The following is a 27,722-nucleotide window of genomic DNA, read 5'->3' on the forward strand; positions in this document are numbered from 1 at the left end:
AAAATCGACTTTTTAATTTTGATGTCATAAAATAAGGAGAATCTTGTAGATTTCAAAAATAGAATAATAGTTGTCTAAGTTTGTTGTATCAAACGCCATTAAATTAAGATGTATATGTAAATTAAGACTGATATGCCAACTTCTTAGAGGGAGAGCTTTCAAGTGGTGTTCTTTACAGCTTTCAACTGAGATTTGATAGTTTTTTCTCGAATTATTTCGCTCTATTTATGCCTGTGAACAACAAAAACACTTTGCACAGATCTAAATTCCAAGGAGATATTCAACACTGGAGAGGGGATATAGTTACGTGTTTTGAAGTAGTTATTTTTTGTCTAGCTCAAGTGCTGAAGCTTTCAAAGATTCACGCATACGTATATTCTTAAAAAAAAAAAAGAAAGAAAAAAAAAAAAAGAAAAAAAAAAGGTAGTTCTACATTTTCTGTACTACTGGGCCGACTATCGAAATTTAACTAGATAATAAGATATAACCTGAGACTAGAGATAGGACTAGAGATATAAACCTGTAACATTACATTATGTGCAGAATGTGCGTATGCGTATGGGGCTTCGAAAAATTCATAAAGTTCATTCTTCAATATTGAAACAATGGTTTATAAAATCACTCAGGAAGCAAGAATCTTTAAAAGATAAAATAAAAGGTAACGTGAAGCTACAAAGACAACATGATTATGGTGCAAAATATTAAAAAAAAAACGTTTTAAAATGTAGTTGATAGATTGAATTTTTTTCGCTATTTTCTCTCAAGGAGGTATTTTTAATATTAAAGTATATTTTTATAAAATTCTATCAAGCACACAAACCTTAAATTTTGTTTTAAATTTTACTTATCTAAATGTATTGAGTGAACCTATTTAAAATTTCCAACACTGAACATGAATTTACAATTTATCTGTTACTTTATCTGATTTATATTTAGTCCTTCTAATTTTCTATTTATAATTAACATAGATCCTATAGTCCCATATTTTATTGTACACTTTTTATTTAGCAGACTTATTTCCCGACACGGAAAATGCCAACTATCCTTCCACTAATCCTAATTTGAGGAAAATACTCATCCGTTTTATGATTCTTAATTAAAATAAAAATCGGTTATTATTATCGTAATCGATTGCAACAGTATTCTTTATTAATAATATGCTAATAAGATACATCTATAGAAATTGAAAATTAATTTACGATAGCAATATGGTGCAACATATTAGCGTTCAGCGAAAATTAGTTACTTTATATTGAATGGAGATTAATATGTAATTCGTTCAAAACCTTAGCGCTGCAACATCCAGGAAATTTAACTCGATACCAGAACATGAAAGAAAATGTTGGTCATATTTTCAAATAATTCTATTTTTAAAATTATGGGGATATATTCCGAAGCAGAAGTAACTGTTAAAGAGATTCTGAAACATAACAGGTGGATGATTAAATTTGCATGGCATGATATGAAACAATAAAAAATAAAAATGTGAAAAAGTTAAAGATTGTAAAAGCTGTAATTGACGTCTCTCATTCGGTTGAACGTACCGTAATAATTCAAGATATTGAGGAAATGATTATAAATTACTATACGTTAATACTTCCTTTCTTGTTATAAATTTTAATTTCAAACATAATTTTTCACTCATTCTTCAACCAATTTTCTTGCATTATGAGAATCATTAACAAAATCAATTTCAATAAGTGCCAGTTAATACCAATAATAGACATTTTCACTTACTTGGCTTTGTTGGCGACAAAAACGGTGGAGCTGCCAATAAATACCATAGGAGGGAAGTTAAGTTTGGAGTTGGGCCAATGGTAGTAGGAGTGGTCATCTCTGATACGTTCATCCTTCCCAGTTAGTGATATCTGAAAGAGAGGATGATTCTGAGCAGCAATATTGAAAGAAGAAAAATGATTTTCGTTGCCTACCCTTAATGACGCAATTGTCTCGTTAAGCCCAATCCTCCCATCCGAAATGGGAAATCTAATACGGCGTGTGAAGTAAAACTCTAATGGATAAAGCCAAGAATGGTTTTTGAGGAGGAAATGAAGCGGCATCATTTTGCAATTTACTTCATTATTTTTATTTTTATGTTTTAATACTTAATGTATGACACATCGTATGCCAACAATAAAATAATTGCTCATAATACCATTGTATGTAAAGAGAGTATGTGTGGCACAAGTAAGCAATGGTCCAAAAAGCGCTTGAAACACAATTTGTGTATAATGCTTTGGAATTAAAATGATGCAAAATCGAAATTTCGAAATTCGCACTTTTAACCTGGAATATACATTTCTGGTATATCTATACTACAGTTAACTTGATTCCTTCGTAAACCTATCTGTTGAAATAATGTATATGTCTCTCGCTATAATCAAACTGAAACGTCGGTTTAATTCGTTTCCAACGAATGCTCATCACCAGAAATGTTCGTAAATTGAACTAATTTTTCCCGTAGAAATTAATGTGAAATTAATTAACTCGTTTCTGGATCACCGATAGCTGCTTGACTAAACTTTACAACAGTAATTTGTGTAGATGTTCAGTAGCAAAATCACAACCAAACATAATTAGACGTAATCAGTAGTGGAAATAATGCACTATAAAATTAAAAAAATATAAACACCATATTAAACAGATAAAATATGCATAAATGTATTAGTTCAAAGGGACCTTGTCCCTGAATGTCTATCGTTTTCGTTTTGCGATTTTGCGTTGAATCTCTATAAATGTCCGTCTCACTTTTCAAACTGTTGCCACCAAATATTAGAGTCCTGCATTATATTTATTTAAAGAAATTAAATAATGAAAAATCTGCATAAATTTATGTATATATCTCGCATTGTGATAAAACAACGGTACCTAGAGCCATCGAATTTTGAATGACGTAATCCTCCTACGAATATGGACATGTGGAAGACCAAATTTGAAAGTTGGAATTTGTTTTATGATCGATTTCATATTTTGTAAAACGTTAACGAATTTCTGAGTAACAAACTCAACGCTTTAAAAGCGAGCAATAGCAACACTCTATGGGAAAAAAAAACCTTTTTATCTCCAGTGCGCAGAACTGAGTATCGGAAACTCTAAAATATGCTCATTTTACAATTATTTTGTCACTTTGCTATTGAACTGAATTTCATGCTTTAATTACAAAGAACATGATATTTAATAAATAAAGGTAACACACAAAACGTTAAAAAACCTCCTTTTGGACGTAATTTAAAATCTGAAAACTTTCAGATTCAGATAAGAGTGGGTATAAGTGGAAAGCTATGAACAACATAATAATGCTTGGTTGCGAAACTCTTATCATCCAAACATCGGAGGATATATCTTACCCTTTCTTTGTTTCTGAGCTCGTGACTCTGTTTAAGACTCACTAAGCCTATGTTTCATTCAAAAAGTTGTCTAATGCGATTTGTTCTTAACCATCTTTCCAAATGTTTCTAAAGTGACAAAAGGCATTGTAAGTGAAAATGATTTTCTGTTGTTAGATACTGTTTTATCAGCGCGGCACTGTTACTTGAAAACTTTAGATCGTACTCGTCTTGCACAAAGGTCGCGTATCAGAGAAATTAGGATCATTTTCCCTTCTTTCATTTTTTCTGAAGACAATTCACCCACAGCCACTTTTTGTTGCGGCACCTGAAACTGAAATTCATTCTTGTTAAATCATTTTTTGGTCTTATAGTAACTTCCCCATACCTTCATTATTAAGTTCCTGGCTCATGGTTTTATCTAGAGCCACACTGTTATAGATACCAAAAAACATCCCAATACGCAAAGCTCTAGCTATTGTCGGCTATCCAAAATAGCCATAATTTCCTACAAGCTGATTTCATGGTGTCTTATACGTCACTCTTTGCGAGGCCTTTTTAAAGAGATTTAAGCTATAGAAAATATTCTTGCATAAGTACGAGTTCGTAATATATTGAATGTACACAGAACCAATGATAGCTTTATATAATTTCTTTTGTAAACAGAAGCATTTTACAATTCTGGAATTTTCCTTAAAAATAATTACACAATCAGTAGTTACCATTTCAGACTAGTAAGAAATTTAAACACACAGCAATGCAAAGAGCATCTAAAGAGCGGAGTTTGCATAATCATCTCTCAATACTAAAAAGTCAACTCTAAACTGAAAACTGGGAAAATTATGTTCTCTGCGGTTTTATATAATTTTCAGCCGGTATCTTCCAGTATCTTCTATTTCTCGAAATTACTGGAAGGCATACGCGGTTACAGTTACATTCTAGAGACATTAGGTTATTTCGAAGCAGCGGAGATGAAAAATGAGCAATGCAATGCTCTCGCCGGGACTCGAACGACGAACCTCTCGAATACGCGTCGAGCGTGCTGACTACTACATCACGAAGGCATGCTAAGAAGGCGGGGAAATGCCTCATAAGTGTCGGATGCAATTATAGTTACATGTAGGGATCAATTACAGATATTCAATTACATTCATACAGGGACCGAACCAAAATGAAGAATCGTCAACTTGGGGATAACTCACTATTTTAGTGAGCTAGCCATTTACTTCAGTGTTGAATAGAATTGCCCTTATTTCACCGGCTTAGATTCTCTCCCTTCAGACTTATAGAAACGATACAACAATTTCACATACAATTTCGTTAAAATTATTTGCATACCTACAAAATTCGTATCAAATTATACTTTAGGAAACTTCGTGTGTTAATTATGTGGCACACGTTATCTGAAAACACCTTTATAATCATAATGGTCTTAATCATAATGGTGTTAGCATAGCATTGATCATAATGGTGTTCGTAACTCGACATACCGCCCGTCATCCTAAGCGTTTTCATTATTCAGGTAGCTTGTTTATGAAGCGAATGAAGAATGTACTGAACTGTAAATGTGCTTGAACTATAAAAAACTTTTTTTTTTTTTTTCTGTAAACTGCTTGACGAGAATGCCATTCTGTGACTGTGCTTTGTCTTGCAGAAGTTGCTAATTATTCAGTTCAGATTTTTGTAACTAAATGTGCTGAATTATAGTAGCATGTCTGTCCATCATATCTTCATAAAATATAGAGTACACTATTGTCCCTTAGTAACTAATTCTTTGCGAATTATAACTTTGGAATGAAAACAAAAGAAAATAAACGTTGGGCGTGGTAAAATTTTTCCAACCCAAGCAGATGATTACACTTTTGCTTCAAGATCATACGTAAAGCCCCATATTTCCTCTCTAGGCACAATTTCTTCAAAATAAATCAGGTTTAATATCTGTTATTTAGATCAAATCACCTACTCAGCTTTCAAATACATGACAGCAGATGTTCGCTGAATCAAAACTAACATTTAATAGCATGGAAAATACTGTCCGTAAACAGACGGTATTTTAGAAAATGCAAATTGAGACGTCATAGTAATAATCACGTCATTTATCGTTTGGCACGTAGGCTGCATTTTGGTCAGTGAACTGAGCTCTTAAATATGTGGGTATTTTATTAACCAGGTAACCTGCAAGTAATTTGTTAACCCGAATTTTTATCTTTCTTGTGCGAAGGAAGTATTGTAATCGTGAAAATTTTCAGATATTTAATTTCAAACAGAATATTCAATCTGACGGCTCCAGAATCCTTTCAGACCATTTTTCACCATGAAATTTATACGCATGGACAGAATAAAGTACTATTTCTTCCAAAACATATCATAAAATGTATTTAAAATGGATTGAAGAGGAACTTTTTCATGACGTCCGTACGTTCGTATGCATGTATCTGGCATAACGTAAAAAACTATTAGCCGTAGAACGTTCAATATATGTATATATTTATGTATGTATGTATATATTATATATATATATATATATATATATATATATATATATATATATATTGTTTCATAGGAATAAATTGAGTTTAATTAAAAAATTAAATTTAAATACATATTTAATTAAAGATTCTTTGCGCCTTTGCTGCAAGGAATGAAATTTAAATTTAAACAAATTTAAATTCTAAACAAATACGTATAAAAGTAAAAAAGCAGAAAAGCAAATTTAAATTCTAAAAAAAAAAAAAAAAAAAAAGCCAAAATAATTTAAAAATATAAAAACATGTAAAAGATTTAATTCTTGAACTAATCTACAATATCATTTAAATTCAGAAGCATAAGCAAATCAAGTGTAAAATCTATCCATGAAAATAAATCTACTAATTTAATAAATTAAAATTAAATTAAACAATTTTTTAAAAAATGCATATTTGAATGATCGTAGAGTAAGCAGGAGACAGACTTATCAAGGGGAAGTTGCCTCCAAACATAACTCTCCAATCATTCAATTTGTGTTTCGTGATTCATGCAGGCAAGGGTAAAAGTCAAAACCAAAAGTAATTCCAATAAAGTGGTACCCTTAGAAATTAACATTTAAGTATTAACATTTAAGAATTAAAGTTCAAAAAGGAAAATACTAATTAAGTCTTTTGAGAAACAAGTAAAGTCAAGATTTAAACTTTTTCTTAAAAAATTAATTTTTTTAAAAATTCATTTTTTATAAAATAATAAAAAAATCTCGAAACCAATGTATTTTAGAAATCTTTGTCTACAGAACTTCCCCTACACGAATATGCATATCAATAAAAAGAAACTATAAAAGAACTATACATAATACATATAAACCAATAAGAAATAAAAAAAACAAAAAGAAACAAAAAGAACTAATTCACAATTTTTAAAATAAATATATATTTAAAAATATAATTTCATATTTAGAAAATACTTAGATACTACATAAAAATTTAAAAAAAAAATACTTAAAGCAAGTAAATAGTAAGTTTTAGTTCTAACTTACCTACTATATGAGTGTTGGGGTCTGCAAAAGTGTTGTGAAGGAGAAGTAAGTGAGTTCTTCAAATTATATAGATGGCGCTTATGTAGGTAAAGTTGAGTGTCAAGCTGCTATCTTTGTTATAGTAAAAAAATTTTTGTAAATATTAATATTAATTAAATTAAATTAAATTAAAAATCCTAAAGGTAGTAATATCAATTATTTAGGGAGTTAAGTAACTGAGCCAATCAAGAGATGTATGTTTGCTTGAAGGAAATTAAAGTGAAGTGGTATGTGAAAAAAAGTAAACTGTTTGTAATTTGAAATGTGTGTTCTGTTGAAAAATTGTGAAAATTGTTAAAAAATTAAGTGAAAGATATTTTGTGTGAAAATTGCACAAATTAAAGTAATTAAGAAAAACTGAAATGTTTTAATATTAAAGTTTTCAAGTAAAATTTCCCAAAATTTTTTTGAAATGAAGTCCTTAAAAAACCTCTAAAAATTCTCAGAAATTTCTCAAAAATTCCTTCAGGAAGTTAAATAAAACTTAAATTTGATGAAAGAAAATATTAAAAGTTTAATGAACTTGATTTAATTGGTATATCAAAACTTAACTAAATACTGGCTAAAGTATGGAAAATTAGAAGAAGAAGTTTAAAATATTCACTCAATTGGGGCTATAGTTGAGACTTTTGAAAAGAGTTGGCCCTTTATTAGTAAAAGGAAAGAATCCAGTATTGATTAAATATACATATTTACAAAATATTTACAATAAAAATTTACAATATTTTTTCTACTCTTTTATATCCTTCATTACCCTCCAGTTAAGGTTTAAGGTAATGTTATCATATCCAAAAGAGCCAAAAAATTATAAAGTAAAGTCAAGGCCTGCCTTTTTAATATATAATTTAATAAATTTTGGTGGTACTTGGTTATCAACTTGTACATTAATTAGTTTTATGATTTCTTACTTTAAATCGTTATTTTCAGTACATATATTTTTTATTCTGATAATTTGGCTATGAAACGTGTTTTCTATTACTTTTCTAGAGATATTAGAGTTCCAATTAATTAGTTTAATAGTAGGAAAATGGAAATTCCTTCTTTTATCAAATAATTTAATTTTGTTGTGTTTAATAATTTGCAGGTCTAGGAATTCAATAGTATCTTGATTCGTATTCGTTTTATTAAGTGTTAAACTATTTGGGTAAATTTTGAATTTCTCAAAAGTAGAATTATTATTGAAAGTTACAATATCATCTATGTATCTAAAAGTATGAGCAAATAGCTTTAATTCATTTATATTTAAACTGAGTTGGAATTTATATTCAATTTATTGTAAATTTTTGTTGTAAATACGTATATTTAATCAATATTGGATTCTTTCATTTTACTAATAAAGGGCCAACTCTTTTCAAAAGTCTCAATTATAGCCCGAATTGAGTGAAGATTTTAATCTTCTTCTTCTAATTTTCCATACTTTAGCCAGTATTTAGTTAAGTTTTGATATACCAATTAAATCAAGTTCATTAAACTTTTAATATTTTCTTTCATCAAATTTAAGTTTTATTTAACTTCCTAAAGGAATTTTTGAGAAATTTCTGAGAATTTTTAGAGGTTTTTTAAGGAATTCATTTCAAAAAAATTTTGGGAAATTTTACTTTAAAACTTTAATATTAAAACATTTCAGTTTTTCTTAATTACTTTAATTTTTTGCAATTTTCACACAAAATATCTTTCACTTAATGTTTTAACAATTTTCACAATTTTTCAACAGAACTCACATTTCAAATTACAAACAGTTTACTTTTTCTCACATACCACTTCACTTTAATTTCCTTCAAGCAAACATACATCTCTTGATTGGCTCAGTTACTTAACTCCCTAAATAATTGATATTACTACCTTTAGGATTTTTAATTTAATTTAATTTAATTAATATTAATATTTACAAAAATTTTTTTACTATAACAAAGATAGCAGCTTGACACTCAACTTTACCTACATAAGCGCCATCTATATAATTTGAAGAACTCACTTACTTCTCCTTCACAACACTTTTGCAGACCCCAACACTCATATAGTAGGTAAGTTAGAACTAAGACTTACTATTTACTTGCTTTAAGTATTTTTTTTTTAATTTTTTTTGTAGTATCTAAGTATTTTCTAAATATGAAATTATATTTTTAAATATATATTTATTTTAAAAATTGTGAATTAGTTCTTTTTGTTTCTTTTTGTTTTTTTATTTCTTATTGGTTTATATGTATTATGTATAGTTCTTTTATAGTTTGTTTTTATTGATATGCATATTCGTGTAGGGGAAGTTTCTGTAGACAAAGATTTCTAAAATACATTGGTTTCTAGATTTTTTTATTATTTTATAAAAAATGAATTTTTAAAAAATTAAATTTTTTAAGAAAAAGTTTAAATTTTGACTTTACTTGTTTCTCAAAAGACTTAATTAGTATTTTCCTTTTTGAACTTTAATTCTTAAATGTTAATACTTAAATGTTAATTTCTAAGGGTACCACTTTATTGGAATTACTTTTGGTTTTGACTTTTACCCTTGCCTGCATGAATCACGAAACACGAATTAAATGATTGGAGACTTATGTTTGGAGGCAACTTCCCCTTGATATGTCTGTCTCCTGGCTACTCTACGATCATTCAAATATGCATTTTTTAAAAAATTGTTTAATTTAATTTTAATTTATTAAATTAGTAGATTTATTTTCATGGATAGATTTTACACTTGATTTGCTTATGCTTCTGAATTTAAATGATATTGTAGATTAGTTCAAGAATTAAATCTTTTACATGTTTGCATATTTTTAAATTATTTTAGCTTTTTTTTTTTTTTTTTTTTTTTTTTTTCAGAATTTAAATTTGCTTTTCTACTGACTACATTTATAAACAAAGACCTGCACGAAATCATTCGATAAAATCAAACTCCTAAATATAAAAATTTCTTTAAATTTGCTTCTTATTTACTCGATATCAATTCCCGCTTTTTGCTGTACTTCTGTTCGGAAACTTCGCGTGATTTAAATATTCAAGTTTTTAAATACATGAAATTCAAGAGAAAGAGGAAGATTTTAATTATCATATTGCAGTCGTACCTAATGAAACTTCAAGTAAACTTCAAGCGATGGAAGTTTGTTTCTGTATATCTGGTGGTACGGCTATAAAAGTCGATTATCACACAAAGCTATGAAAATGGTGTTTTTATAACTGTATGAAAAATAACAAAAGTACTAATAAATGTACCTTTAATTTTTACTTAAATTATGTATGGTTACTAATCAAAAGATTCGATAACTTTTGAAAAAAACTGCAAGACGAATTAAAATTTCCATTCTCTGATAGAAGAATCAACTGTGTAATCGTAACTCCTACGATTCGCTACGCCCTCTTTCCCTGAACAGCAAACATTTAAAATTTTCTACAATAATATCAACTTTAAACACAACTCTGTCTGATAAACCATTGAAAGAATTAGAAAGCCGTCAAAGGACGCACTTACGTTCTTTAGTTTAATGATTACATACACTATAAACAAAGAGTCCTAAAATTTTTTTATTGTATTTTTCTTCTCCTAGGTTTGCTGTCACACGTGTTTCGCATAATCTTTTTTAGGTTTTAGAGAAAAGTGATGTGGGAATTAAGGAAACGTAATTTGAATCTGGATATAATATGTATCCTAACATCTTAAACGTAGGTAATTTTAAAAGCTAGTCACGTTTCTATTAAAACTTGCAAAAATTCTAGGATAAAACAAGGTTTTAGTCGAAAATATCCATGCAGTAGTTCGTAATATCCGATTTCATGTTTCGAAGTTCGCTAGGACAATATAAAATAACACTGAATGGATAGGAAATTAACAGTACCAAAAGGTTCGATATATCCGGAGGTTGTTCCTTATAGCGGAGTTCGACTGTATATCGGATAATTACATTTTTTTGCACATACAAAGTCCACGCTGATAGAAATAATGGTTAATGATGCTGGTTACCTCTTCGTTAGCCTGGATTCCAGTACCGGAAGGTGTAAATGCTTGTAAGTGTATAGTGTCTGTTCGGATGTGAGCACTTAATACACTAGTGATTCGAAAGTTCTCTCGAGTGATTTGGTAGGAGAATAAAGATGAGAGACCATTGGATCTGTCTCCCGGGAATATCTCTATAAAAGTTTTCGTGGTGCTGTTCGATTAGTCCAGTGATGTCGTACCTGTACGACGAATGTCGAAGTTCTAGTGTAACATAAAATTCTGCAGCATATATTGTCTTAGAAATTTATGTAACATCATGGCAAAGAATTTTTGAAATCTTAATAAGTTAACTCCTATCGAACTGAACGTACGCGGGCTACCTCGAAGAATTTGAAAAAGCTTATATTGTTCAGACGGAGGAGTATTTCCATTTACCATATGAGTAGTTAACTATCAGATGTCTATGTACTCTCTTTTGTAATCTAAGACAGCACAATTTGGTGAGAAACGTTAAGTACCTAGAGGATAAGAACGACTAGATATGGTGTTATTGACCAGATGTGAAAGCACCTTATGGTGGTACTTCATGATATTAAGATGCAAGTGGTTTAACCTTTGTTAAGGTGTATAGTCTAAATAGTAACCGAACATGCTGTGCTGTTATGTTCTGTTGCAAATGATAAAGGGAATAAATAACGTATTATAAAGGTTTAATCTCGCGTGAGTCTTAGTTGCTTGTTAAGTTGGCAAGAATAATTAATATTTGAAAGAATAATTTAATAGCAGAATTATAAACCCTCAGTTGTTATGTGAGTTGGTTTATATTTTGCGATATTTGTCTTAGTGCATTACGAAGAATTTTAGCATTATCTCCGAATTCTCCTTCAGCATCAGTTTAGGTATTTTTCGTTGTTTTTACGAATTATTTTTTCCTAAAGGTTTTTTTTAAGTTCAGATTATTCTCATAGTTTCGTATGTAACATAATAACTTAGCAATAAAAAATTTAAATCATTTTTATTATTTGATCATCAATTTCTCCATTAAACTATTTTTCAGCAAAAGGAAAGGAAAAAGCAACTAATTAATGCGAGGAGGAATATGAAATTATTTTCTTATTTCAGTAAAGATTGGTAAGTATAGGTTACTCACAGCAGAAAAAAATTATAGTCTAAATATTAGACATGGAGATATTTGTACAAATCTAGCAAATTATTGCTCTAATGAAATTAATTATAATATGAAAGTAAAAGGATAATTGCATAATTATTATTCTAAGTAAACTTCTCTTTCAGGCTAAAACAGAAAGATTTCAGTTACCAAATATTTTTGCCTCTGAGTGTTACAAATTAAATTAATTTCCCTCCAAGTTGGTTTTCTTCAGAAATCTGGTTGCGAAAATAGAAAGAAAGTAGTAAATACCTATTTTTCTAAATAAATGCGTATTTAATTAGAGAACGGAAACGAAATATTAACTAAGGATTAATTAACCAATACAGAATGTTTTGAAAGAGGATACACTATTACAACATAAAAATGATTTTTTACTAGCAATTTATGGTAAAATGAATCTTGAAGCCGAAGACAATGAAATTAATGTATTAGATATTTCCTTGAAAACATTTTAAATAACACTAAAAATGAACAAAACAAGTGCAAAATATTCCACGCTGAAATATTTTCTAGACATATCATTTGTTCATCGTTAATTTATTGCTATTCCCAGTTCATTTAAATATTAAATGTTTGCATTTTTAATTTCAGCATGCATAGTTTCTTACGCTACGGAATAGCTAATTGAAGGAGAATAATTTCATAGCGATTTTATTGCGTCATAAATAAACAATAATTACCTACCACTTAAGTAACTAGAAGCTAAGCCATAAACTTGTTGCAAATTTATTCTCTCTCATTTTGTCTTTTAAAGAAAGAAGTATGGGCTCAAGGATTTAAATTCGGCCACAATAACGTGTCATGAACAATGATAGATTAGAAGAAAAAAATAGCCTTCCTTATTCACGAACAATGTAACAAAATCAAGGAAATAGTATTCATTTTACATGTAATAGTGTAAATGATATGTACACAGCGGGGCAAATGAATGTGTGGTGTAGTGGCTGAATCCGCTACCCAGAGCCCCTGTCGTAATCCAGGGTTGAAATAAACTTCTTACTCAAGTACTAACAATAACATGAATTTTAATTTAAAAAATCTTTAACAGGTGGGGTTCATGACGATGTGGGATTTTGATACATTCATTTCCGTAATTTCAGAAATGTGTTATACAGAAATGTTCTTATTAAGTTCATAAAAACATAGTTCTTATTAAGCACCTGGAATTCTAAGGAGTGCATATGTCTGAACGTCACAATATGCCAAATGACTACTAAATGAATAATGCAGCCATCAAGTGATACACGAGGCTTCATCTTTGAACTTAATAGTATTATTTTCTTTACAGTAGCTGGGTTACCGTTGTACAGTGGTTTCAAAACGTCGTTGCCAAACTTAACATGCTGGCATGGCAAACCATGGCAAAGAAGGTTTACGTAGGAACTTGTGTCCGAAAATGCGAACGGCGACCGCTAGAGGGCAATGTTCGCAGGCTTATGGGAGAGTTCGAACTGGGATCACGTGTGGTTCACGCGACGTTCCAGGAGAAGGATAAATGAGAAGGATAAATTTTCTAACTCAATTTTTTAGGACATTTTTGTGGAAAGACAGTAACCGGATCTCATGTTTGACGTTCCAACAGCTACATGGCGAAACGTCTGGTTTCAGCGTGCTTAAGCGCCTGTACATTTTAGCAGCACTGCGCGAGAGTACCCTGATAGGACATATTCTGATCGCTGGATTGAAACAGGCGAACCAGTCAGATGCCCACCGCGATCTCCCAACCTGACTGCCCTGGATTTCTGCCTGTGAAGATACATGGTGTACAAGACGACCATGGTGTACCAGACGACCGTAACATCGAGCATGGAACTCGTCACCAGGATCCTGGACGGCATGTGGCTGTAACACACCCGTTCATTCTGGACGTGTTCGTGAATCCATGCATTGGGGTTGTGAAGTATGCATTGTGGTGAATGAAAGGAATTTTGGATACCTTCTATAAGTTAACTACGTTCTTTAATGAAAGTCATATTAACACATCATTTAACATCCTTTCTTTCTTCTCCTCTTCGCTTGAGAACATTGTTCCTGAAGAAGAAGAGTTTTTTCATAGTATGACAGACAAGCATGTTAAGTTGGTCAACGACCTTTTGAGACACCCTCTAGAATAATATATTTGCCTGCGTATTCCACAAGAAGTCACTATATCTTACAAGAGAATTTCTTTTTCAAGTATCTAAAATAAATAAAAAATTTATCACGTAAAATGGCCGGTGAAAAAGAGATAACCCGAACTCACGTCCTAAGCGTCTCGCTTTTTGACTATTGGTGACAGAACTGGTAAGACCAAAATTTCTCCTCGTGGTGCAAAAGCGATACTGAGAAGAAAAATGTGTATCTTTGTCCTCATAATTGATCAGTACTTTATTGCAAGCAAAAATAATTCAACGTCAGCCATAAATGATCTATTGAAAATGCAGAGAATGTATTAAATAAGTCCGTAAGAATTTATTAAAACATTACTTGCAGATTACAAATGAAAACGCAACACACAATCTACATGTATGATTTGCCATATTAAAGCCATTCCCAGATAAAGCTTCCTGTTTTGCTAGTAAATATTTAAGTATTTTAGGAGACAAGGTTCTAATTCAAGGCTAAACAGCTGGTCAGGCTGCACGCCTGGCCGTTCACTGATTCCGTAAGAACTATCTCTTAGTAAGACAACAACAATGCTGTGAATGCTTCATTTAGCTTAGTTAAGGTTACACTCCGCTACATGCCTTTCAATTTGCTTAAGCACTTGTTCTGAGTGAAAATTATAACTCAAGCCAGGAAAAATAATATAGAGTTTAACTTAAAATTTAATTGTCTATAAAATTTAATTTTTATAATATAGCAGCCTGCAGCTTTCCCAAAGTTTTCTATTTAGGTTTCTTGGTTTGGTTGGTTTATTTGTTCAAGGCAAAGCATTCCAGGGATCCTAAGGGGAGGGATGCTTCTGTGAAGTACATTTCAAGGGAAATTAGTTCGTATACACACCACGCACGGGGAAAACCACGAAACAGCCATACAGCCAACCCGTTCGTCAGGATTGGAATCCCGGATTTCGACTCACCACTTTGCCACTCGACCGTTCGATGTCACTTCAGCGACTTTACCACTCGACCACTGGTGTGCTTTATTTAATTTAGAGATTAACACCATGCTTTCTTATCTATGTTTGGAAGTTTATTAAAATACTCCATATTCTATATCCGATAAGACAACAAGTGCTAATGCAGTCTGATGCTAATTATGTTTAACTGCTATGTTTGTTGCATCTAAATAAATGTTCTCAGTTTAATTAGTGTATTACAAATTGCATGTCAATTTCCTCTCTGACGTTGATCTTAAACTATTTACATAATTACATTTTATTAAATTTAATTTAAAAGATTGTGTAAACTTTGATCTTCTTTTCATTTTAAATTTAACTTTTTAATATTAAAATATGTATAACTTTGTTCTTACTTTTGAATTTGTATTTAAAATGACATCTTTGGGGAATATTTTTTCTAAAGCACGCTACGGATGTTCTTAACGAGTAACATAAATTGAAAAGATTATCTTACTAATTTTATTTTGTTTATGACAGTTCTTTTGACTTAAATGGACTAATTATTTCTATTAATTGAATATTGTTCGTGATTTAGCTTTAGCAGAATAATAATTTGGTCCTTACTTTGAAAAAAGACAAAAAGACGAAACACTCTCATTTATTTTAGTTATTGTTAACTGACAGTAGATTGGTTTCTGCCCCTTGACAAGTAAATTAATCTGCAGTCAATGACATTAACTACTTTTTCAAAACTAAAAATTTTGCTTTGTTTTTGGTATTTTTCCGATAGAGGATTTTTCTTTACACATTTACACATTTTTAATGGTTTTACTGTAATAGACGTCTAGATAATACTAATTTGAAATATTAATTAATGTACTGAGTAAAAATTTTTCTTATAATAATTCATGTTTTTAATAAGATTTCCGTTCCTTGGAGTTAATGTATGAAAAACGTTTTCAAGTAATACATTATATATAATAATAATAATAATAATAATAATAATAATAATAATAATAATAATAATACCTTATAATATAATATATGTATATAAGGTACTTCTCCCTCCTTTCCTCATGCCTTCTTGTTGTAACTGGAAGCATACTCGACGCGTATTGGTGAGGTCCAGGGTTCGAGTCCCGGCGAAGGCAGTGCACATTTATCACGTCTCGCGCTTCAAATAAAATACAAATTAGTTTCAGATAATAAGCAAATAAGATTTCAATTGAAATCAAAATTTTTTGGAAACAATAATACTTTAATTCTCTCCCACGGTTTCTTACCAATGCACTGCATGTCTCCTGCTCTGCTTGCTTTGAGCTAAGGTGTCGTCACTTTCATCTCTATTTTATCCATTTTTCATAAGATGCAGAAAAGGTACAAAAATATGATGAAGAATGAGTGCGTATTGCGACCATAATCAAGTGTGAATCAGAATAGGATTCTAAAAGAATTGCTTCGTCTAGAAATGAAGTGTGTTGAATAGTCGCAAAGTCTGCCTCTGACTACAAGAATGTAATTAAGCAAATGTACACGATATCGGCCATGATTAAAATGAGTGTTTTATTCTCTCACATGATGAATTATACACATATTTGTGTGTGTGTGTATGTGTAAAATACATGAATAGCTGTCATCTCCTTGATAAAGAACTGCAGATTATTTCAACCACTATATTTCCTTCTTTCAGTCGCAGCTTCGAATGACACGAGTGAGTTTGTCTTTATATTTTTCGACTATAGGCACCAGTTATAAGAAGGAGCAAAAACATTTTCCATAGCAATAGACACTATATAAAGCATGCGCACAATTCTGGCTAGACACTGTTAATGTTCCGATGGGAATTGCACATGATCACCTGGCTGTCTGATAGCTTCCCTGCAAGCTAAGCCTTCAGACAGAAAACAATAAATCGGACAACCATTTTAATATGCTTGAACTACAGCTTACTACCAAGTCCAGCCATTGCATTCGACTGGGCTTCTTCAGTCATAGGAGGAACCGTCGCATAGGTGGATTACTTTGTGAAGATGAAGAAAAGGTTACAACACTCGGTTAAGACTTGGTGAAATTGAAGTCTATGATCCAGAGAAGTATGACAATAGTCGCAAAGGAGAAGTTCTGCAAAACATAAAGAATATTCGCCAATAAATCTGAAATAGTGAAAGGCGCCTTGGGTGCATTTATAGAAATTCACTAAGAGGAGAAAAACTTGAACTGTAAAAAAAAACGCAGTTTGAGCCAATGAATTTAAGATAATGTTTGTTTTCGCAAACATTCTTCTTTACAGTATAGTCAGTCTTATTTCATCGTCATATGAGTAATTTAACGGTTTCTTATTAACTGCTAGAGATGTCTACACGGTTGATAGCTAATATTTTTAACTATCTAATTATAATTCTAATGACCAGATTAAGAGAAGCAAAGTAGTTGCAGAAGTTTCAAAAAGAGACACTACATATTTTATTTCCTTAAATACAGTTCATGTATATGTATTTCAACTACAGCCTTTCGGATGCTAAAGTGGAACATTTTATGTAAATTATTTCAACACATGGGTGGGAAATATTCTGTGAATATATATTTAAAAAAATCCAATATTTAGTGTAGTACTAGTAATTCACGTATCATGATATACATGTCTAATGAGTAAAATGTTCATGTGCTTTTCAAAGGTGAGTGCAAAATGTTTTGTATTCATATATGAAAAATTTTGGCATACATTCATGAATAAATTTACGGTCATTAATTACTCTTTTCAATGATATTGCTAAGTGATCAAAAACACATTTCCAGTAGATTTAGACACTAACTTACAATTACATTTTCTCACTTTGCAATAAAAAAAATACCCCTTGCGTGACGTAAACTATGATTTTAAATTTAAGCCTGGGCTCATGATACGATTAATCTGTGTAAAACTCTTCCCTGAAACTAGTCATACACATGGGTTTGCATGCCGACAGATTCTGTGTATTCCTACTTCGGATAAGGGCGAGCGGGGCTACACTTGTGGGGTTTTCCACACAGATATGGGTTTATTTACTATCGTCTGGGTTAATATTTTTTAACGAAATTAAATCATTATATTTTTTTCAGTAATTTTTAATATTAATTCAAATATATTTATTGTAAATATGGTAAACCTTAAGGCATTATAAGGTTGAATTTAGTTTCATTAACCATTTATTTTATGTTATTGTGCTTTTATATCCTTCTCGTCTTTATTCTCCAGCCAGAATGTAAATTACTAGCTCACTTGTATTCAAATAAGGTGAGTAGTATTTAAAGGAAGTTTTCAGAGGGGGGGACCAGAGCGTGTTCTACCTGCTGAAGACCACGTTGCTAACTTAATTCTCTTCAGAACAGTATTCTGCGGCTTTGCGCTATTCTCGATGACAAACCTAATGTCACTCTAACAAACCCAATGACGCTGACAAACCCAATGACGGCTGACGTCATTGGTCAGAGCCAGCTTGCCTGCTTCTCTATCTGTGTAGCCTTTGGCTAACTTACATTTGCTTAGTTAATTCAAATTTCTTACTTTTGATTTAAGCCATAAATGCTGGCTATACTGTAAGCACGGATGATGCCTTCTGTTAAAATTTACTTGAGTTATATATAAGGGTCTTCTACACTCTTTATCATACTACATGATACTTTAGAAGCCATACTGATAATTCGCTTAAAGTCTTAAAAGTTCCGTGCATGTGATACTACGACCAAACAATACTGTATTTTATAGAATTTAATAACAGTTTACAATTTTTTAATTATCTTTTCTAGCAATACTGATAATAATTCGTAATATTCCAACTGCTCTTACAAAGTACTATAGGAGTAAAAGGATTTTAAAATTTTTCCATGGTTCTGCACTTATAATTTTATTTCTTGTTATACCCACGTTTCGTGTGTAACTTATTGATCAGGTAAAGACACTTTCTACTGCACTATCTACTGATCTTTTGATCTACTGATCTTTTGTGAAATTATTGAATTATTTAGTGTGATTTTTATATTTGTGCGTAAGCTACATACAATGGCACAATAATTTTAAATTGCAGTGACAATTTCTGTTTTATGTTAATGGATTAGTGTTTTTTTTTTTTTTTTTTTTTCTTATTTTATGAAATTTTAGAAAATTTTAGATAAGATAACAACTAATGAGCAACACCCTTAATGTCTGGCTCACTCAAAATTTTGGACATGAAATAATATGAGGATCTGGAATTAAAGGATTGTATGGAAGATCAAATATTGCCAAGACAAGTTCAAAGTTAGACACATTCTTTACAAAGCGTAAACCGATGGTATCGCCATTTTTAGCACCAAAAAGAAGTACAGCAACACATGAGTTTTCCATGTCCTTGAGGATGATAATGACCTTGGGATTCGATCTTGGTTCAGGTATATGGCAGCCATATATCATACCGCTGTTGCTAAAAAGCTCCCATGCGATGGGTTTTGATATTCGAACAATTTTTATAATGCGAGCATTTGATCAGGTCTCGAGATCGGCTAAACGATCGTCTTATCGAAACATGTTTAAAAAAAAATATGAGATCAATATTGCGAAACAAGTCTAAACAAAGACGACTATTTTACAAATTGGCATAGCTTATCATAAAAAAATATGCACCTCTAGCAATTGCAGAAACGACAAGCTTCAAATGATAATAGATGAAAGTACACATATAATAAACATTTGCAACAGAAGTAGCTGCTGATCTAGATAGTTTGACATTCAAAAACTTGATGTTGTAAATTTTTTATTTGGCTCTGTGTGCCAAAAATGGTAATTCAAATGGTCTTTATCAAATTGTAAAATATAGCATTATAAGAAAAATATTCCAATATGTAATTTTGTTTAGTTCGGAAATGCGAATTGTGCCACTATGACGCGTACGAAGAGTTGGTCCATTAAGTGCTAAAAAAGGATGTACCATCAACAAAAGTAGTACCTTCAAAACAGTAAAATAAGATGCGTCAAGTATTCTTTTGGATTAATTGCTTGTCATTCAATCAATGTACTACCATCATATCTTGAAAAATTTATAAAATATATAACTCATTATTTAGTATTAAAAGAATAAAAATTCAAGATATTGTACATAATGTTAAACATCAATTATGCGAATTAGCCCAAACACGTTGTTTTTTCAGTGGCTTGTTTTGGTTGATTATAGAACAGTATGCTAGGGATATCTGCTCGCGGTAAGAAATGCCTTTGCAGGGAATTTATAAGAGAAATGTACTCGCACCCACGTTACACTTGTGGAAAACCACATAATGCCCATGCAAACAGCCCGTTCGTCTGGAATTGAACCCACGTCGAATTACTAGTTTCGATAATGTTTTGGCATATGTTAATAGCACAGAAGACTTTCATAATTCTAAATATGGGAATTTATTTAATTTTATAACTATGTTTAACTATTTGACGTTACTCTTCGGAGACCTTCGGAAGAAATTCTTCCCAAGTAAACCATATAAAAGTGAAAGCAACAAACTCTACGAAAGCAGTAATTGTGAAAGACCTATAATAGCAAAAGAGGCAATAAATGGAGCTAATCTAAATTGCTATATATGAATCCTAAGTTAAAATTGGTAAAAGTAGTCATACAGGAAATTTGCCATACAATATATAAAGAACGATTGTATAAAATTGAAAGAAATTAAAACGTTATGTGGAGGGAATTGAATGGCATAAAAACTCTGATTACAAAAAGAAAATAAAAGATATTTATGAATGTTAAGTTTTATCGTATTTGTGTTACTAATACGATTAAACCTGGGTTCTAATTAGGCTTAGTTAAATTGCAATCTAACACTTTTTTTCTAAGTCTGTGATTGGTAACACTGGGTCATGGTATTGTAAACGCCAAATGCTTTCAGCAACTTTCATCCCTAGCTAGTGTGTCGCTAGACCTTTGTAGCTGATTTACATCAATTATGTTACACTTACATCAATTATGTTATACCAAGTGACAAAGCGAAGTGAAAATGCAACTTTAATAGTGATTAGCATCATGGAAACCTTTTACCATCTGAATCATTAATCGTGCTTCCCTCCAATTGAATATATTATATGTTTATCAACATTCCTTGATTTATGAATACATAACCATTTATAAAACCAGATAACACTAGTGCTTCCCATCTTAGATTTATGAAGGATTACCAAGCAAAATAATTTCCTGAGCTGCATTGAGCTTTTGTCAAAAATGAGTCAATTTTATTTAGCAGTAAAATGCTATGGATTGTAATTGTTCTTTTCATGTCAGATATTATGATGCATGAGATTTAGTTGCTATTAGCAACGGGTGATATTAACATTTATTATTTCTTGAAACTATTTATCACTAAGTTTTATATCTGAAGTTCTTGCTACATTAAGCATGCTTTTTTTCTATTAGGAATGGTTAAGTTTCTTTTTGTATCAAAATTTTGATGCAGTGGCAAATAAAAAGGTTTCCATTATAATAGAACTTATTGGTTATTAAAAAATATTCTATCCTGTAAATGAAGAGACTTGATTAGAGCAATATACCCTCTTATAACTCCAGATCGATTGAAATTAAACCGTTAAAGCATTATAACAATTTTAGAAATGAACGTTTAATTATCTCTCTATTCACATCAGAACTCGCTTGTTTAATAAATACTGATTTAAGCTTAACGATTCGCCCCACTTTCTGGAATTTAAAATTAATTTGTTTTCAATTTTAGTTTAAGTTTAATAACACTGTTTTAAAATGAAGCAATTTAGAGAACATACAAGTTGTTTATTATGCTTATGAGAATAAATAGTTTAGATTAACTTGGCTTTAAAACAATGAAATAGCTTTAAATATTTTAATGTACATACACATATAGATCTAGCTTCAAGCGTTAAAAGCATATGTATTTAATAGTTAGAGTTATTTTTTCCAAAACCTTATGAATTTAATTTCTTGTCAACTCGATTGGTTAAAATTTAAAATTATATTTTAATGTTTCAATATCTACGGATAACTGAATATTAAATCGTATTATAAATATTAACTGTTTCAATGTTACGAGGCTCTGAGCTTATATACTTATATACTTTTAGGGAAAAAGTTTCACTACTGAAATGTTAAATAGGTCTATTCAATAGCTAACTATATTAGTTAGTTAATATTTTGAATGTTAAACAATAAGTAGCATATCGCTATGATATGTGAATAATAAATGCTTGCAACGATTCTGCATAAATTCTGTAAATTTCCGATTTTTACTTCTGTAAATAAAAGCCTTAGAAATTTCACATAACTCTCAATATGTACGATATACATCCACTTATATCCTCAGGTAGTATCTGAAATCATTTTTAGTTCATTGAATTGATTTTCCTTTTAGTGATCATTGAATTCCAAAGTATATTTGAGAGCAGATATAAAATAATTTTGGAACTGATTTTAAGTTTATAAAAATGCTGCCTTAATTTGAGAAAGGGCATATATTGCATATTTCTATAAATGATTTTGAGTTCAATATAAAATTCCGTATAAGAAAGGGGTGAAGTGTTGGATAACACATGCACAAATATTTCCCAGACACCTTGTCAATGCGGCGCTCGATATATACTGTTAAATGATATAAATTCCGTTCAGTAATATCATTCGTTCAGTAATATTTTTCCAAGCGACAAAACAGCTGGCGCAGAGGGTAGTGTGCTCTTCAGCCTGCTGTATCCCGCCTAACGAATTAAAAAAAAAAGAGCTTAGTACTGTGTCCTCCGGGAGTTTATTACATTTAGAACTTAGTACTGTGCCGTCCGGGAATTCGCTATGTTAAGAGGGGAATACTGAAAGAAGGACCAGAACATGGAAGGAAAGTTTATGGTGGGGACTGCTGAGACTAAGGGGAAAATGCTAACGACCATGAAGACAAATTTGATTACCTTCTTACTGCTTTAAATGAAGAAACCACTGTTATTTTGCCTTATCTGTAGCCGCCCAGACGTGATAATGGTTGTGACGCTGATTGCCATAACTAAAACTTAGGTTCTAATCGCGGAGAAGGCATGGATGTTTGTAAGTGTAATTCTCAAAATACATGGTGAGTTGAAATTCTTTTGAGAGATTACTAGTAGGAAAAGGGTATTGTCGGACCTTATTACCGACTCCAGGAAGGTTCTCTCTTGGAATTCTAATGCAAAAGCTTACAAATTAGAAGGGTCTGCTTTATCTATGGGAATTTTAACAGACAGCCTAATTGTAAATGAATTTGAATATCTGCTTTGTGTCTAACACTGGGAAGATTATAACTAATCTATAAACAGATTATATAGTGAAAACGTTAAAAATATTCATACCACATCATTGAGGAAATATATTTTATGTCACTTTCTAAAATACAATCTGTCTGAAGTTACCATTTATTATTTTCGTAATTCGGTTAGGAAAAGAAAAGCTTTACTTCACTGAATAAGTATTATTGGCTTCTTTGGTGATCGAATATAAAATAGCTTTGTCTAAGGACCAAAACGTTTTGTTCAAGAATACCTTTGCAATTATATGCAATTACCTCCACATCTTCGTTAATAAAATGATTTAATAAGAGAGAGCATTTGCTAACGAAAGGTGAAAGAAAACTAAAGAACGGAGTTCGAAACCTTGAGGATTACAGAGATTCTTCTGTTTTTCAATGAACTTGAGCGGTAAAGAGAAATCGCATATACAAGTCTCATCAAATCAGGTTACATAGCTCAAGAACTTAAGTTATTGAAGGCATGCTGTCAGCAATAGTTCTTTAGTCTCTTTCTTAGAATGCCTGAAGACATCATTAGGAACATGTTCTATGAATGTTTGTCTTGTGATTGGTTACATGGTGTAGGTTACGTCAACGATTTCATCATGGGCAAGTTTTCCTTGATGGCCTTGACATGATTCCTCGGGACCTCATAAATCACGGTAAATTCTGTCATAATTTTGGTGAAGAAAACTTGAGGCCGGAGATCCAAGATATCTTGCCCCTTCTCACCATCAACTTCACAAGTGAAGTTTCTGTTAAGTGCTTCTATGCATTAAAAACTATATACATTTGCAATCATCTATGAATTATCTGGAACTGGGTCCTGCGTTGTCGGACCTATCTTCTCTACAACTATGTCGAAAAATACGAATAGATGCTGCCAAACGTTATGAAACGCATTTCGCATTCTGCCTCTCGAAGTACATATTTAATTTTTACACATAAGGAATGACGTTAAGCAAGGATGGCTTCAAACATAATAATCTTGGTTAAATAAATCTTGTAGAATGAGTTATGTCTGATGAGTCTTATTGGTGAACGTGGTATTATCAAGCAAATAAAATATACATATTTATGTGTGAATGTCACTTATCTCTGGATTAAAAACTTATTTTCATTCTGGCAGGAACTTGGAATAGTCCTTACAACATCTGAAGCTTTAAGGTAAATGCAGTTTGAGAAAGTACAGGAGATGTTCGGTTCAATTCCGAGGCATAGCATATATCATTTCATAAAATTATAAATGTTATCTCTAAAGTGGTAAAAATCATAAACTGAAAATGAAAGTCAATGCATATCATTAAGGTATTGCATTAATATTGTTATATTTTCGCATTTTTGTTTTTCATTCTTAAAATGCTAACATTTTTTTTAAACAGGTAACTTGAATTAAATGATCAGTATCTTGTTACAGCGACAACAATGCAACATATATGCGTAAATCATGAATAAAGCGAAAATAAATAGCAGTAAAATACAGGGAAAATGCCAATTTATTAAACTCAAACTTTGAGTCACATAGCATAGTTTCGCTAATATTATATATACGTGCTTAACGGCCTGAACAATACTGAAAAGCAACTCAAATATAGCGAATTCGCCAATCTAGCTCCAAAGATTGTGGACTGAATCAATCATGAATGGCAGCTCTGAGAGCTTTGACGATGAGTCAACAAGAAATGCTTTTCGACTTAAGGTTTATACCAGAAAGGTTTATATATGTGGATACTGTCAATAATCGTATGTTCAAGTCACTTTCCTTAAGCTAATAACTCAGCTTTCACTTCAAATGCATAAAAGTTATATATAAAATGCATTTCATCTATTTCGTTTTCGAGGTAATAAAAAGCAGCTTATGCAAAACCTAAAAAGTACTAGAGGCGAATATAATATCAGCTGTAAAATTCAACTTCATATTTGGCAACCATTTTTAGCATTATTATCAATAATGTAATCAGATTTTACAAAATTTTAATTTGATTTATTTGTTTAAACCATTCGAGGAATAATTGTCTAACAATAAAAAATGCCTTCGTGGAGGATATTCTAAGGAAAACTCAGTATAAACTGTGTACTCTTATAAAAGGAACAACGTAGGGAAAACCCTTATGCAGCCAGCCCGTTCACCGTGATTTGAACCCGCCCCGAACTGCGAGTGTTCAGCGACTTTACCTCTTGCCTGCTGATAGTCCTACAAAATTTAATTAACACTGCACGCGAGTAAAGCAAACAATAAAATTAAAATAAAGAAATTCATTTTTCTTATTATTCATGGCTTTTAAAATCCGTAAATTCAGGAGCAAAATTGTGATAATTTTAAGGTGAAAACATATTGAGGGAAAACGCTAAAATAGATGCACGGTGCAAATTTATTGAATTATTTACTTAATTTTAATAAGAATACACAATATATTGATTTTCGCCTGGCAGTAAGTTCGAATGGTATTGGAAGTTAAATTATATTATTATAGGATCAGTCCATAAGTTCGTGCGCATGAAGAGTACGCGTGGAATTCACTATGACACATTTACTAAAACAATACAATTTTGAACCTGTAGAAACTTGTCATCGTTTGACTAACATATTATTCAGTTCAGCACCAACTTTCGTAAATATCGAACACATTTTAATACCCATAGAAGATGAATATAGATAGTCAGTACAAACGTGCAGTGCAACATTTTTTGTTTTCGTGTGGTGACTCTGCCAGGTTTGCAGCGATAAAAATTAGTAGTGTACATGGTAAACACACAATTAATGTAAGGACTGCCCAGAAATGGTTTAAAAATTTTATAAAGTTGGAAAAAGCAGCATTCATGATGAACCCCGTTCAGGACGTTTTGAACTGTTAGAACCAAATCAAACGATTCATTCAGAAGTTTATAGTGAACAACTTTGCTCTCTAAACTCGGAATTGATCAAAAAATGCCCACGATTGGTGAAAATCAAGAAAGTGTTTCATCATGATAACGCTAGACCGCATACGTCTCAAACAACTCTGCAAAAAATTAGTGAATTTAATTGGGAACATTTGCCACATCCTGCTTACTCTCCAGCTTCCAGCTTTTGCCCCAAGTGATTTTCACTTATTTCGTGCCTTACAAAATATTTTACTTGGGAAAAAATTAAATTCTAAACAGGATGTACACCAATGAACTTTCAAGTTTTGTGCATCAAAACAAAGTTTTTCTACAGCAATGGCACAAAAAAGCTGCCTGTAAGATGGCGAAACATTGTAGATAATGGAGGTGGTGTTGGTGTATTTAATTATGGCAAAGCACACTAGGGCTATCTGCCTAAGGGGAGGGATGCCTTCGTTGAGGACTTTCTAAAGGAAACTGGCTCGTATACACGTTACACATGGGGAAAACCACGAAAACACCCATGCAGCCAGCCCGTTCGCGGGATTCGAACCTCGGACCGAACTACCAGTGTTCAGCGACTTTACCGCTCGGCCGCTGGTGGGCCTGTAGATAATGGAGGAAAAAATATATAATTGATTTAAATGTTAATTTTTTTTATTTTATTTAAAAATTTACCAAAATATGCTCACGAATTTATGGACTGACCCAATAGATTCCACAGCACGTCGCTGTCTCCATGTAAATTGTAAACTATGTATGAAGAATACTAGCTTCTCGAAAATTATTTTCCAGTTCTTAACCTAATACTTGATCGGGAAATAGTGTTGTTAAATTTTCATTGCATATCTTCTGACAGGTGTAGGCCCAACCAATGATCAAATGATTAATAATGGATGAATAACGGTAGTTCGATCCGGGTTGGTATCCAGGCGGACGATCAGCCTACATGGACGTTTTTTGTACTTTTTTCCCGATGCGTAACTTGAATGCCAGCCTATTTCCCTCGGAAAACGCGCTTCGAGATTTAATGCTCTCGTTTTATCCAGAAAGGCCTCCCTCCCCTTAGGCAGATGGGGAACTTAGAACTTGAGATCATGTACTTTGCCGTAAACAAATAACCTAACGTAACCATCAAATTCGGTTACATTGAGTAAAATTTAGAACATACGTAATCTTTATGGCGAAATATCACATGCCTGGAAATAGTGGATTAATTATGCTTCATTTCTCGGCATACCTTGTAAATGTTTTATATAAAATTCGGTGCAAGTTAATACGAATTGTACTAGCATTATTTCAAGCAGCTTTTGTTGTGAAAACGGTTTATCAATAATGACCTCCATGACGATATTTATTGGCTGTTATATATCTTGAACTACTTTGCCCACACATCCTCTCTACGGATCTTAATCCTTTAAACTTTTTCCACAAGTTGCAGGCGTCTCTGCGCGTTACAGTAAGATATCTGGTAACTTGGACTTGAGACTGCCTCCCTTCTGATCTGACGACAATCTCCAGCTTATACCATCATCCAAACTTTAGTGGTTAGTCATTTAACTGACCGCTGC

General features: G+C 31.6%; 1 long non-coding RNA gene across 1 annotated transcript in view; it reads right to left on the reverse strand.

Moving 5' to 3' along the window:
* Positions 1-1,737: 1,737 nt before the first annotated feature.
* Positions 1,738-27,722, reverse strand: part of LOC146998222 (uncharacterized) — a 720,447-nt gene continuing 694,462 nt past the window's right edge. The window contains exon 4 of the long non-coding RNA XR_015040042.1: positions 1,738-1,868. This is a non-coding gene — a long non-coding RNA (uncharacterized LOC146998222). The remainder of the gene's footprint in view (positions 1,869-27,722) is intronic.

The sequence above is a fragment of the Stegodyphus dumicola genome, chromosome 3 (genome assembly GCF_044657685.1).
Source record: "Stegodyphus dumicola isolate Sdum_Otavi_A_Nest chromosome 3, ASM4465768v1".
Lineage (NCBI taxonomy): Eukaryota > Metazoa > Arthropoda > Arachnida > Araneae > Eresidae > Stegodyphus > Stegodyphus dumicola.